This window comes from Chrysochloris asiatica, unplaced genomic scaffold, assembly GCF_000296735.1.
Source record: "Chrysochloris asiatica unplaced genomic scaffold, ChrAsi1.0 scaffold00007, whole genome shotgun sequence".
NCBI classification, from domain to species: Eukaryota; Metazoa; Chordata; class Mammalia; order Afrosoricida; family Chrysochloridae; genus Chrysochloris; species Chrysochloris asiatica.
Window position 1 is genome coordinate 7781019 of NW_006408525.1, and position 13651 is coordinate 7794669.

General features: G+C 43.6%; 1 protein-coding gene across 2 annotated transcripts in view; it reads left to right on the forward strand.

Moving 5' to 3' along the window:
* BCAS3 (breast carcinoma amplified sequence 3) overlaps positions 1-13651 on the forward strand; it is a 701971-nt gene that overhangs the window by 625155 nt on the left and 63165 nt on the right. The gene's annotated exons all lie outside the window — the stretch shown is intronic.

Sequence of the window (13651 nt, forward strand, 5' to 3'; positions counted from 1 at the left end):
CTACCAGAGCTCCTTAAAAGGACTCTAAAATCCATGAAATATGTTTATGTTACCTCTACACGTCACTTCCAAACACAGTGAACCTGGAAAAAGGCTAGTATAGCTTGAGAAAACAATTTGTGCCCAATAGCTAATATTTATTATTCTCTTATTATGCCTGTCACACTAGAGTTTTTTCATACTTTGTTGCATGTAATCCTTACGCTAACTCCCAGCTCACAGATGAGGAAATGGAGGCTGTTTCCTGCCCAGGCCTCAGAACCTTGCCTCTTCATGGTACCATACTCAGGTTTTGGAGTTACAAATATTTTTCATATATACTTTGGCAAAACACTAGAATTTTCTGACATTTTAGAAGATGTATGAGATAACTACTAGCAACATTGAATATTTCCTCTATGATATATACCTTATATGCATAATTTCAAATCTTTTACAGCAACTCTGCACAAAAAGATATATTTCATCCCTATTTTTAGAAATTAAAACTGAGACCCTGAGAGGTTAAGTAAATTGTTTTGGGGACACAGCTAGTAATTGACAGAGCCAAAGTCCCAGTTTGTATTCTGCATCAGTATATTCCTAGACAGCTACCCTATGAATAAAGACCTGAGTTCCTCACTAGGCCTTTGGACTCTCTGCCAGGAAATACTAACAAAAAAATATAACATTTGACCACAAGCTTTCTTTCTAGCCCATTTATCCTCTGCTTTTCTTAAAGCACAAAACATTTACCTGCTTTTGTGACAGGACCCAGAGGGTACAATTAGATTTTTTTCTAATATTTGTCTTGGATGTTTCATATGTTTTCTTAATAGGCAAAGAGGGTTTCTTCAATCTGCTGAAAACATGTGTAACACACTCCTCAGTCTAATAATAATATATAACATGTGTAGGCTGCTTTAATATTTACAAAGGGCTTTCATATACATTATTTCAGATGATCCGTATAACATACTATGATATAGGCAGGGATTTTTAAATGCCATAATTATGAGTCCATTTTACAGATTAAAAAGCACAAAGAGGTCTAGAGAATTTCACATTTTTCACATCATATAATTAATAGTAAACCTGAGAGTAATAATTAATACTTAAAAAATAGTAAACTCATGTCTTCTGAATTCTTTTTTTTTTTTTGAATGTTTTATTGTGAATTATGTGTTAGTTTACATGGGAGAGCATTAGTTTTACATTCATCCTATCGTATATCATTTCATTGCCATGGTTACAGTCCCCTCCATGCATCATCAACCAACCAAAGGGTATACACTACAAACCTGCCCCCCTGTTGTTGTCTTCTGAATTTTTAATCTAGTATCTTTTAGTCTCTTATCCATTTTTCTAATGAGCTTTACAAACATAATTAGAAATACATGTCTTCCAACTTCTCTTTTCTGATCATTTGTTTCAAGGCAGGCTCTCAGTTTTCTTCTGAACAGACGTGGCATGAAACAAAATGGGTAGCACCTTCCAAACCCAGGAAGGACAAAGAAATTGTTATATTTGAAGCAGTTATATTGAGTAAGAGACAGACTCAAACCCCTCCTGCCTCACCTCCATCTTCCTGTACCCATCTATCCTCTGGCTCCTTGGGATCATGTAACTTCTGTTTTCAAAGAGCTTGGCTGTGGTCCTGAGACTGGAGGAAATGCATGAGCAAGAATAGTGATGATGAGTAGGTGGTGACCTCCAAAAAGAGACCATTTGGCCCAGGCTGGTAGGAGGTCACGTTCCAAAAGCCCTTCCTCCTTTGGGTCACCTGATTGGCCCTGCAGACTACTGGACCCTTGTCTCTGTGTCCCTCACCTTCATGAAACTTTGCTCTGCTGAGTGTCATTTGGTCTTTATCATGAAAAATTCTTCAGACTAGAGCAAGCCCTAGGATTAATGACCAGCAGATCACCCTTGTAACTGTTCTAAACTCAGAATTAAACTGATCTAGTTGTCTGCATTCTGACCTCGAATGAAAGAATAGAGGCTAGAACCCTAGAAACCTGGGCTTGACTTCTTGTAGACTGCCTGACCTTCAGCTAGTCACTTGAACTCTCTGAGTTTCCCCTTAGCCTTTTCATCAGTAAAATATAATTACCTACGCTCTGGTAGCGTAGTGGTTACGAATCAGGCTGTGAACCGCAAGGTCAGCAGTTCGAAACTACCAGCTGTTCACGGGAGAAAGATGAGGCTTTCTGCTCCCTTAGAGATTTACAGCCTCGGAAACCCTGTACAGGGTCGCTATGAGTCAGAACCGACTCGACGGCACTTAACAACAACATCCCCATTTAATTCCTCAGGTGGTTAATAAGCAAGAATGAGCTCATACATGCAAAGGTATTGTGCTAATTTGAAAGCCTTCTCAAACACAAGAGGCTCGCTCTGAAGGAAGGTGCTAGCCTCTGGGAGACAGTATTTTAGGGGAGCTGCCAACATGAGCAGTTTTTAAGAACAGAAGGAATTTGTTCTCATCACTCTTGGTGAGGACCAGTATTGCCGAGTTGAGGGCACACCCATCCCTCCAAGCCTTCCTTCATCCTCTTAGGGGTGAAATCAAAACTCAACAGTGATTCCACTAGAACATTTCTTCAGACTTGAAGCTGGGCCAAGAACATGGCCTTGTTCTCCCTCCCACTCTTGGTTCCTTTCTCCTCTCCCTCTCCTGCTTCCACTTCATTTCAAACAAGTGAGTTGTGTTAGTCGGTTTTTTAATGAGGTTTTCCAACTTCTTGGGTTTTTTTTGCCCTTGGTCATAAAGAACTCCCAGTTACTTGAAGCTGAAAATAAAATTGGGCCAGAATTAAGCTGAGAATAGTATAGTCTCATTGGTGTTGATATTTTTAATCCTCTCTTTTAAAAAGGAAGGTCTGGGAGAAAGTAGAGATTTGTCATGGAATAAGTATCTGTTTTGAGTACCCCAGGGTGAGGAACTTACATCTTTTCTTGAAAACAAGGCGCCTTCCTTCTTTTCAGGGAGAGTTAGGGCTATTTTGATGCCTTTTGAAAGCGTCACAATTAATTTGATTGAACTGCTAAGTTTAAAAAAAAAAAAAAAAAAAAAACTTTTAAAGGATAATGGTCACATGGATTGAGCATCACATGGGGAAAATCACTGTAACCCTGCAGTCTGCTAGGCAGCTGATGACCATGGGCCAGATTGTTGATTTCACAAAGGAGAGTCTTTCAAAGATGAGAAGACTTTTGTCTAGAGCGCAGATTTCCTTAGGGGAAAGGACGAATTTGTAACCCGTTCTGATGATTGTTTTTCCTCTTGCATCTCCCTGGTTGAATATGAATGTATGTAGAGCACTGTACAAGAGCATGGATGTGGTAAGGTGGTGCCTTGGCTTACAGACTGGGTTCTAGTCTCAGTGAAAGCTGTATAAGAAGTGACCTTAACTACTTTGAAGTCTACCTTTTTACTCTTTAAAACAAAGTGATAACCTAAGTCCTTCTGACCCTGGAGGCTTGGTTTGGGAGAGAAAATTGGTTGGTAATGGGAAGTGCTTTAAGAACATTGGGGTGGGAGTGTGGAGGTGATGTGGGCTCTTTGGGAAGGGTGCTGGTGACTTAACTTCCTCCCTGTGGCATCTTAGCCCAGAGGTGAGCCTCTGTTTCCTTAACAGGCCCCACTTCCCTCTAAAGGAAGTTCAGAGTCTATTCATCATCACTGTGGTGCTGAATCCCAGAGAAGCAGGCAGCCTGTCTGCTGTGCTCCACTGCTGGTAAGCTATCCAGCAGGGGCAGGCAGCCCTTGCTTACCCATGGCCTCCCTTGGTCCCTGCAGAGATTAATTGGCTCTTTGTTTCTTCTCTTTCCCAGAGTACCTCTCCCCTTCGCATCTGTACATTCTTCCTGGAGGAAAATGATTAGCTCATTGTCAAAGGTTGGGTGGGAGACAAGATTAGAACTGTTGGTGTCTGTGAGTTGTTTGAAGTCTTTTCATCATGTTCACTCTGCATTCTGTCTGGAATCCTGGAACTACTTGGGCTCAGGCCTCCTTCCTCTGTGGTCTCCTGGCATTCTGGGTAAGCGTCTACTAGACCACTTAGCACACGAGACACTTCTCTTCCTAAGGCTGACCATGCCTCCAGAGACAGGGACTGTGCCTTTCTGTACCTGTGTCCCTAGTGCCTGACATATGCTAAGCACTCAATAAATGTTTAAATGAATTAATGAACTGGAAATAAAAGGAACCTTGGAGTGCTTATAGTCCAGCCCCACTCGTGTATATATAGACAAAACCGAAACCCACCACTGCTACATGAATTGACCATGCAGTGAAAACGAGAAATAGGATTCGAGAATCCTGGCTCAGAGCTGTAAAATCGGAGTTTCTTTTTCCCCACATTGATTCAAAAAAATCAAACCGAAACAGCCTCCAAAAAGAAGTAAGCACTGGACAGGAAGGGAAGGCACGAGTTGGACTTCCAGCCCTGCTTGTGACTGGTTGTATGACCTTACTTAAGTCATTTTCTCGCTCTCTTCTCATTTGCCTCATCTATAAAATGAGGGTTTAGGCTAGAAGAAAAGAAACAAGTCTTTTCTTGTTCAAAGTCTAATGCTCTGTAAACTGAAGAGAAATGAAAACAATTTTTAAAATGAGGTTAACAGTGAAGAAATATTTGAATTCTTACCTTAAAACCCCATCTCCAGTCGGTGCCCATCCTGGCCAGGTTGCCTGTACTTTAGAAGCACCCCTCCCCAGTACCCCCACAATCAACTGCGGGAATGGCACACTTCGGGACTGGCAGACTCTGTGTTTCTGTGACCAGTAGAGAGAGACAGACAGACAAACAGCAAGTACTGGCCTTTCATATCTGTGGGGTCTGACCCTCACATTCTCTCAGGCAGCTTCTGCCTGCTCTGCCCTGGTCTGAGCAGCTCTCGGGCTTCACAGGCCTGGTCAGGTGAGCCACACTTGTGGTAGTTGAGCCTCTGCCCAGGCCAGCCATTCCTGGGAAGACCGGTGCTGTCTGACTAAGGCCTTTCCAAAGCAGCAGAGGAACCACTGCTTGGTCAGTGACAGACACACTGCACACTGAATTCCACCCTGTGGGGCTGTGTCTAATTGGACAAATTTGAGCAGCAGGCATCACAGCCATTACAGCAGGGAGTATTGATATATGGCCCAAGATTGTAATCCTACAATCTTAAAGTGACAGAGGTTCCTTTCCAAAGAATGGCTGGCTGGATTCCAGAAGTAACAACCCTGCCTAGCAAGAGAGACATGGGCCACTCCACAAGCAGGGGCTGACTTTGGAGGTGTATTTGATAAAGGGTCTCCTGATGTGAGTGGCAGGATAAACAGAATCGGGTGTTCCCAAGAGACTGTCATGAGGGAACCTTCCCCACCAAAAACTCAAAATATTTGTGTGCAGATTAAATATGGATAAAATATTGTGTTGTCATATATTACAAAGCATTCATTAAATCAGCATGCATCAAATAGCTATTGAATACTGTAATGTGGACAATTAAATGAACTATTTTTAGACACAATGGAGTTTGAGAAGTTTATGGCCTAGGGAGAGGAAAAAGACATTCATCACATCTCAAGAATAAATATATGAGTACAAACTGTGTGAAGAGGAAAGGAAAAATACTACATGGCATGAGAGCATCTGAAAGGGATATTCAGAAAAAGTTTCCCTACAGAACTCACATTAGAGTTAAGCTCTAATGGGTATGTTAAGTCAGCAGAGGGGGGAGGAGGTAAGGGAAATGGTGAAGAAATTCAAAGAGCTCAGAGCGTAAGGGTAAGAACAGTGAGGTGCGAAGACCATAGGGCCTTGCTGCGTAAATGAAGGATTGTGGTCTTATCTGGAAAGCAGTGGGAAACACTGATGTGATTTCAGCAGAGTGATAGGATCGTGTGTACGTTTTGGAGACATCATTCTGGCTGCGTTGTGGAAGACAAATTGCAAGAAAGCAAAAGTGAATGTCAGGATACTTGTTAAGAGATTGTTACCCAAGTCCTATAGATAGATGATGGAATGGATTAGGCTGCCATCAGTAGCAAGCAAAAGTACACAGACCTGAATGTTGTTTAGAAGATAAAATCAACAACAATAGAAAGGATATGTTCTTATTGTTAAATGCTGTCGAGTCAGTTCAACTCATAGCGACTCTATATAGGGTTTCTGAGGAACAGCTGGTGCGTTTGAACCACCGATCTTGTGGTTTGCAGCCCTGTGCTCATACTATAGCACCACACGCGAGATCCTAGAAAGGATATTGTTGTTTATGTGAAGTGCTATCGAGTCGGTTCCAACCCATAGCGACACTGTATAGGGTTTCTGAGGAGCATCTGGTAAGCTTGAACTGCAAACCTTGCAGTTGAAACCAACTTTGCTGTCTAGTACATTAACCCACAGCGCCACACCAGGACTCCTAGAAAGGATGTGTTGTTGTTGTTGTTAGGTGCCATTGAGTCAGTTCCAACCCATAGCAACGCTGTATAGGATTTCTGAGGAGCAGCTGGTGAACTTGAACCACTGACCTTGCAGTTCAAACTGACTTTGCAGTTTAGTGCATTAACCAAAGGAGATTGTCCCCAGGCTCTCATCTCATGTTACTGAGAGTTGCCAGTCATCTGGAGAAAGAGACTTGAGAATGTTGAGATTCCAATGGAGATGTCAAGATGCTGCACCCAGCATTGGATATATGGGTCTTGAGCACAGAAGAGAGATTGGGTGAGGATGAGGAGAGAGAATTGAGGGATGATAAAAAAGATGGATTAGACACAGTCTCTCCCTGCAGGGAGCTCAGTGTATTTGGGAGAGGCAAGGATGCTACAGTCAAGGAGATATTTATAATTCATATAATAACTGTAAGTGTCCATGACTGTAGTAGAAGGGTGAGGAGACTATTGAGAACTACAGCCAAGTGTGTAGCATACAGGAATGCAAGGATGGGTCCGTTGGAAAATGAGGCAGAACTGACCAAAGAACTCTGGTAAAGGTGGCATTCTGTTGGTTCACTGCTGAAGTTGACCTTTAAAAGTTTGTTTTGCTCATACAAACACTGCCAGTGAAAGTGTAAATTGGTACACCCTTTTTGGAAGGCAGTTTTACAATAACCACTATGGATTCATACTTCATTCTTTTTGATTCAGCAATTTAGCTTCTAGGAATTTATCCTATAAAATATACGTAAAAGGATTGATATAGAGGTAAAAGCACCATTGTAATAGCAAAATATAAAAACTAAAGGTAGTTAACAGTGAATTTTTAAATGTCCATAACATGGAATAGCATGTAGTTGTTAAAAATAGTATTTGAAGGTGACTGAGAGTAATTGAATAGCAGTGTGAATAATCTGATCCCATAGGGAAAAGAAACAGGTATCAGTATGAGCATGTTGTTGTTAGGTGTGTCAAGTCTTAGGTATAGCCACCCAGGTGACAGTGTCGAACTGCCCAATGGGGTTTTCTCCACTGTGATCTTTACAGCATTGATCAGCAGGGCATTGTCCTGTGGAGCCACTAGGAAGGGTCGACCACCAGCCTCTCAGCAGTCAGCAGCCACCACATAGCCATTGTATCATCACAGCGTCTTAGTATAAGCGTCAGTCTTGGTGGTGGTGCTGAGTGTCAGTTCTGACTCATAGCAACCCTGTGTAGGGTTCCTGAGGAGCAACTGGTAGGTTTGAACTACTGACCTTGAGGTTAGCAGTCCAGTGCTTATCCTGAAGCACCACCCCAGGACTTCATAAATCTGAGTTAGTAGCAGTTCACTCTGGGTAAGGAAAATTACAAGGAACTCTCACTCTTTTGTGTGATTTATATAGTTAAGAACTTTTATAATTAACATATTCACTTTTGTAATCAGAAATAACAATGAAGAGTTTTTAGAAGAGAGCAAAAGTGAAAGAATGGGGAAAGCTACTGGTTGTAGAATATAGTTCGTGTGACGCTGCTTACCTGCGTGTCCAAGCTGCACCCAGGGATCCTACAAGGTCCAGGTCAAATGCCAACTCTTCCAGGAAGCTGTTCCTGGTTATTAAGTTCAGAGTATTTGTTTGATGAGTCTTTATTAAGAATTTCATTTTATGGGGCACTGTTAGCCACTGGAGATATGAAAGTGACGGAAACATAGTCCCTGGCCTAAGGGAGTTTACTGTTGAGTGTGGAGAAATTGCCAAGTAAACAGATCATTACAGTTAAGAATTTAGTCTAGATGACCTGCGGTCGCTTCCTTTGATTCAATAAAGTTGTTGCTATATATCGTCAAGTCAGTTCCAACCCATAGCGACCCTGTACAGGGTTTCCAAGGCTGTAAATCTTAAAGGGAGCAGAAAGCCTCATCTTTCTCCCGTGGAACAGCTGGTAGTTTCAAATTGCTGACCTTAAGGTTCGCAGCCTGATTCGTAACCACTACGCTACCAGAGGTCCTTGATTCAATGAAGTAGGTTCCTGAAATTTCAGGTTTCTTTCATAGGCTGGGAGGAGGACTCATTGAACAGTCCCTTACTTGTCCAAGTATTCATTCCTGAATTGGGCTCCCAAATACAGGCGGTATTTCATTGGGTAGCAAGCTATCTCATTGGAAGGCTTTATGGAGGAGACACACATATGAGTCGGCAACCAATTGGCAGACTTGATAATGAAACTGAGATTCATAATCTGTCCCCAAGGACCCAATAGTTTCTCAGACATCCATTGTGTCCATTGTCACAGCTCCCTGGTGTTACTTCTCTGGCCATCCTTCAGCAGCCTGTGCCACAGGAGAGACGAGGAGACCCGAGTTCTAATTCCTGTACTGCCAGTCTTCTTACAGAATAACCGTGGACAAATTACTTTCTCTCCCTGTGCCTCAGTTCCCTTGTTTACAAAATCAGCAGATGGTCCTGAATGTTTGCTGCCAATTTTGACACCCTACAGTCCTGGTGAAACAGATGTGGTTCTCTCACCTTTGGGAGGTGGGCACCTCTCTCTTGGTAAGGGTTCTGTCAGGATTGCCTAGTACAGTGCTAGGCGCGTAGTAAGTGTTGGTTGTCTAACAAAATACAACTCCTTAGTATACCAGGTATTAAATGTTGTAGAAAATATAGAAGCATATAAGATACTGTCTTGCCTTCCAACCCTCAGAGCAAAGGAGTGGGAGATGGAGGTGTTGGAGGCTGAGAATGGCTGGTTGGGTTCCCAAATTTCCTGGTGATCAACAGAGAACTTGCCCTTTTATAAGGCATGTGGCAAAAGCATAGTTCACTCCAGGGCATCCTGTTACGAATCTGCTTCTGCCAAGGTCTGAGCCCCCAAGCCCCTGGAATAACCTTGTGGGGAGAGAAGTTGAAAAGCATGCAGATGCCTTTATTCTGGAGTCACCTTGCTGTCCTCTTCAGAAGAAAAGAAGTTTTGCTTGCATCCTGCCCCTTTCTTTGTGTGTTGTTGTTGAGTGCCGTTGAGTTGGTTCCAACTCATAGTGACCCTGTATAGGATTTCTGAGGCTGTAAATCTTCAAAGGATTAGAAATACTTATCTTTCTCCTGTGGAGCAGCTAGTGGGCTTGAAGTGCTGACCTCTTGGTTTAAAGTCCAGTGTTTATTCTCAGAGTCACGGTGCTCCCATCCCAACCCTGTTGTTATTGTTGTTAAGTTCCTTCAAGTCTTTTGGGCGTGATGGTGATGGTTATGTGCCACGGAGTTGGTTTTAGCTCATAGCGACCCTGTACAAGGTTTCCAAGGCCATAAATCTTTACGGGAGCAGAAAGTCTTATCCTGCAGAACAGCTGGTAGTTTCAAACTGCTGACCTTGAGGTTAGCAGCCTGACATGTAACCACTATGCTACCAGAGTTCCATGTTCCCACTTATAGTGACCTTGTATAAGGTTTCCAAGGAGCAGCTGCTAAGTTTGAACTGCTGATCTCGTGGTTCATACCGACCTTATGGTCAAGTGTTTATCCTGTGGTGCCGTGGGCCTCCATCCCACCTCCAGGGGTAAGGAAGTGCTAGGAGACTTCTCATGAAGAGGACCCATGAACTTAAGAATGTGTTTTCGTGCTATTTCTGTGTCCTTTTAGTCTGATGTGGGCTTGTCAGTGTATACTCAGCACATGCAGGTCTACAACTTGTATGTGTTGGCCTGAAGTGACTACCCATCTGAATTCTGAATTAGAACATTTAGGTGAGCAGTGCCAGCCAGTCATCGGGGCTGTCAGGATCTTGTCTGCCCATGATTGATCCCCTGATGGCTTTGGGTGGTGTCCTTTTTTGGGATTTGTACCAAACTGGCCTTTTCCACGTGTCATCATGTGCTAGTCTGTCTCTTGTGCATGTTTGGGATAATCTTCTCCATGTGTTTGTCTGGTTTGGCATGTGGGTCCCGACCTCCCATGAGTTAGGATGAGGCTGCCTCAAACAAGTGCAGAGAGTTGCCACTCAGCCCACCAGGCTCTGGAGCTGGGCCACTGGCCCACTGCAAGGGCGAGTTGTGCCTTTGTACCAAAGAGGGCTAGGTCTCCTCTCTCTGAAAAGGCTCTGTGGAGAGGCAGCCAGATAGGTCTCTGTCTTGGATTTTGTGAGGCATGAGAAAAAGGGGTTCTTTAAGCAGAAACTGCCTGGTGACCCAACTGAGACTAATGATTGACACCCAGAGCTCCTTTCTTTCTGAGAGTCTTCAGTAGGACAGTGGGTTTAAGGTGTGCCCAGCCTGGCTAAGGCCAGGCGAGTGTATAGCTTTCAAGAAAGGAGTCCCCTAGGTCGGTGGATTTCCTGTTCTGACTACCAAAAAGTTCTTCCTCCTCTCCCTTCAACAGCCTAGAAATCTCCTTCCTTTCCCAGCAGCCTGAAGCCTCAGCTCACCATATTTCTGAGGAGCAAGTAGTTCATTGTTGGGTTTCTGGCTCCAAATTGGAAGGAGAGGAACAGCTTGATTGCAGAGGAAGAAATCTTATGTGAAGCGTATGCTACAGTTTTAGAACATTCTCTCGAATTTATTACTTCTACCCATTCCCACGGAGTCCTGGTGTGGCGCTGTGGGTTAATGAGCCAGTCTGCAAAGCCGTTTGAACTGCAGAGTTGGCGGTTCAAGCTCACAAGCTGCTCCTCGAAAACCCTATACAGGGTCGCTATGGGTCGGAATTGACTCAACGGCACTTAACAACCTGCCCCCACAGTGGAACCCTGGTAGAGTTGTGGATTATGAGTTAGGCTGCTAACTATAATTTGAACTGTAGTTTGAATCTTCCAGTCACTACATGGGAGAAAGATGAGGCTTTCTGTTCCTGTAAAGATTTACAGCCTTAGCAATCCTATGCAGGATCGCTATGGATCAGAACCGCCTTGGCGGCACACAACCAGCACCACCATCCCCACAACTACCCTTAAATTAGAAATGAGTATCTTTAGGTCAAAGGAGATATAGATAAGTCTCCGAGAGGTAATTTTAGTGTCGAGCTGCAAGTAAGGGACAAAGCCAAGACTATATCTGCGTCTCCTGACTCCAAGGCTAGTGTTCCTTCTAGAATACTGCACTCCTTAAGTCTGCAGAGTTCCAACCTGGTGGCTCCTCAAGCCCTTCCCCGTATCCCTAGCTAAGTGCTGTTTCAGAGGTTCTTTCTGCTTCTTGGAGCCATCGTCAGCCTCTGGACCTTGGTTGGCATATGGTTCAGAAGGGAAGCCAATGTGAACTGAGAAAATGAAATCTCATCATCTATGGGATGAACAAGTATATTTACTGTACTGGGAGCAACTGGACCCTCAGATCTTCTCAGCCCTGAGGGGTTTGTGTCAGGTGGCGCATCTCCACCTCCAATCTTCAGAGGGTATCAGGCTATGACTCCAAGCCAAGTCCAAGATGAAAATGGGGGGCAACTAGGCAAAGCTTGTGCTCAGTCATCACCCATAGCATACCTTCCTCTCATCCTACTTCGGCCTCTCCAAAGCCAATCCCACGTGTTTACCTTGTATGTGTTTACAGTACATGCCAGGACTCACTTCTCCTCTGAGCTGAAAAGTCTTTTTTGCCCACGAGACTAGCTATACAGCTTTACAGAGTTCTCAAATCTTCCTGGTCGTTTGTTTCCCTGATTAAGAAGTGGGGTTAGCATGCACGTAGCCATCTACTCACCCAACAGAGGCTCCAGAGATTCAGAAAGGTAAACAGATAGAATCCCTGTCCTCCAGATGTTCACAGTCTAACAAAGGAGACAGATGTGAGAATAGATGAGCGGGATACAGTAAGAATATCAACAAAGTGTTTGCCAGTTCATACTAAAACTATCTCCATTGAAAGCTACTGTGGGAAGGAGGAGATAGGGACCAATACTTCATTTCTTAGAATGCTTAGAGGTCATGAAAATCATGGGGGAGGCAAAGGTAAGCTGGATGACCTTCTCTGAGCCTCAATTTTCTTGTCTATAAAACGCAGTGATCCTCTGTTACAGGGTTATATTGTGAGCGTTGTTGTTGTTAAGTGCTGTTAAGTTGGTTCTGACTCATAACGATCCTGTATATAGGGTTTCTGGGAAGCAGTTGGTGGTTATAAGTCCAACACCCTATAGCCCCACACCAGGACTCCATTGTGAGGATTAGGCATAATATATTTCAAGCATCAAGCCAATGTCTTATACAAAATTAATGATCTCAAACGAGCAAGGGAGCCACAGAAATCTTTCATTGTATTTATTTGTTGGGGAAAAAAGTTTCACAGGCTCAGCTCATTATAATAGTTGTGGTTGTTATTGTGCACTGTTGAGTCTGTTGTGACTCATAGTGACGCTGTATAGGGTTCTGAGAGCAGCTGGTAGGTTTGAACTGCCTGGGAGCTATCAGTCCAGTGCTTATCCTACGGCACTAATTGTGATTGTTGTTAATTAAGTGCTGTCAAGTTGGTTCCAACTCAAAGCAACCCTGTAAAGGGTTTCCAAGGAGTAGCTGGTGAACTTGAACCACTGACCTTGTGGTTCACACTGATGTTGCAGTCCAGCGCATTAACCCACAGTGCCACATCAGGACTCCACAGTACTAGTAGAGGCTGAGATATCTACTAGTCTCTGGGCTTCCTGAGGCACAATTTGGTGTCTGGGTAGAAAGAACTGAACCTGCCTCTAGCACAAGACCTCAATCATTCTAGAGTAAATCACCAATGACTCTGATACTGTTGTTATCCCAGGAGCACCTAGAGCTGGCCAAAGAGTTCTTCTTCCTTGGCCACATGGCTGCCCTCTGCAGCCTTATGTCTTTTTTCAGCCCACTTCTTTTTTTTTTTTTTATCTACTTGACATGTTCAAATTCACTGCCATGGAGTCGGCTCTGAGCCATTGTGACTCTATAGGAGAGTAGAACTAACTCCGTCAGGTTTCTGAGCATATACATCTCATGATGTATAGATGAGCAGACTGCTTCATCTTCTGTAAAATGACAGGTGGGGTTGAATCACTGGCCTTACCATTAGCAGTCCAATGCTTAGCCTACTGTGTTACTAGGGCTCCTTTGACTCATGGAAGGAAGTTTAATTACATTATTCTTTGTTTTCTGGGTCTTGGTTTCCTTATCTAGAAAATGGTGACAGCCCTGGTGTGGCGCAAGATTGGTCTTTCAAATTCACCAACTGCTCCTTGGAAACCCTATTTAGGGTCACTATGAGTTGGAGCTGACTCGATAGCACTTAACAACAACAACGATATCACCTGAGGTATCATTGCATGTGAATGT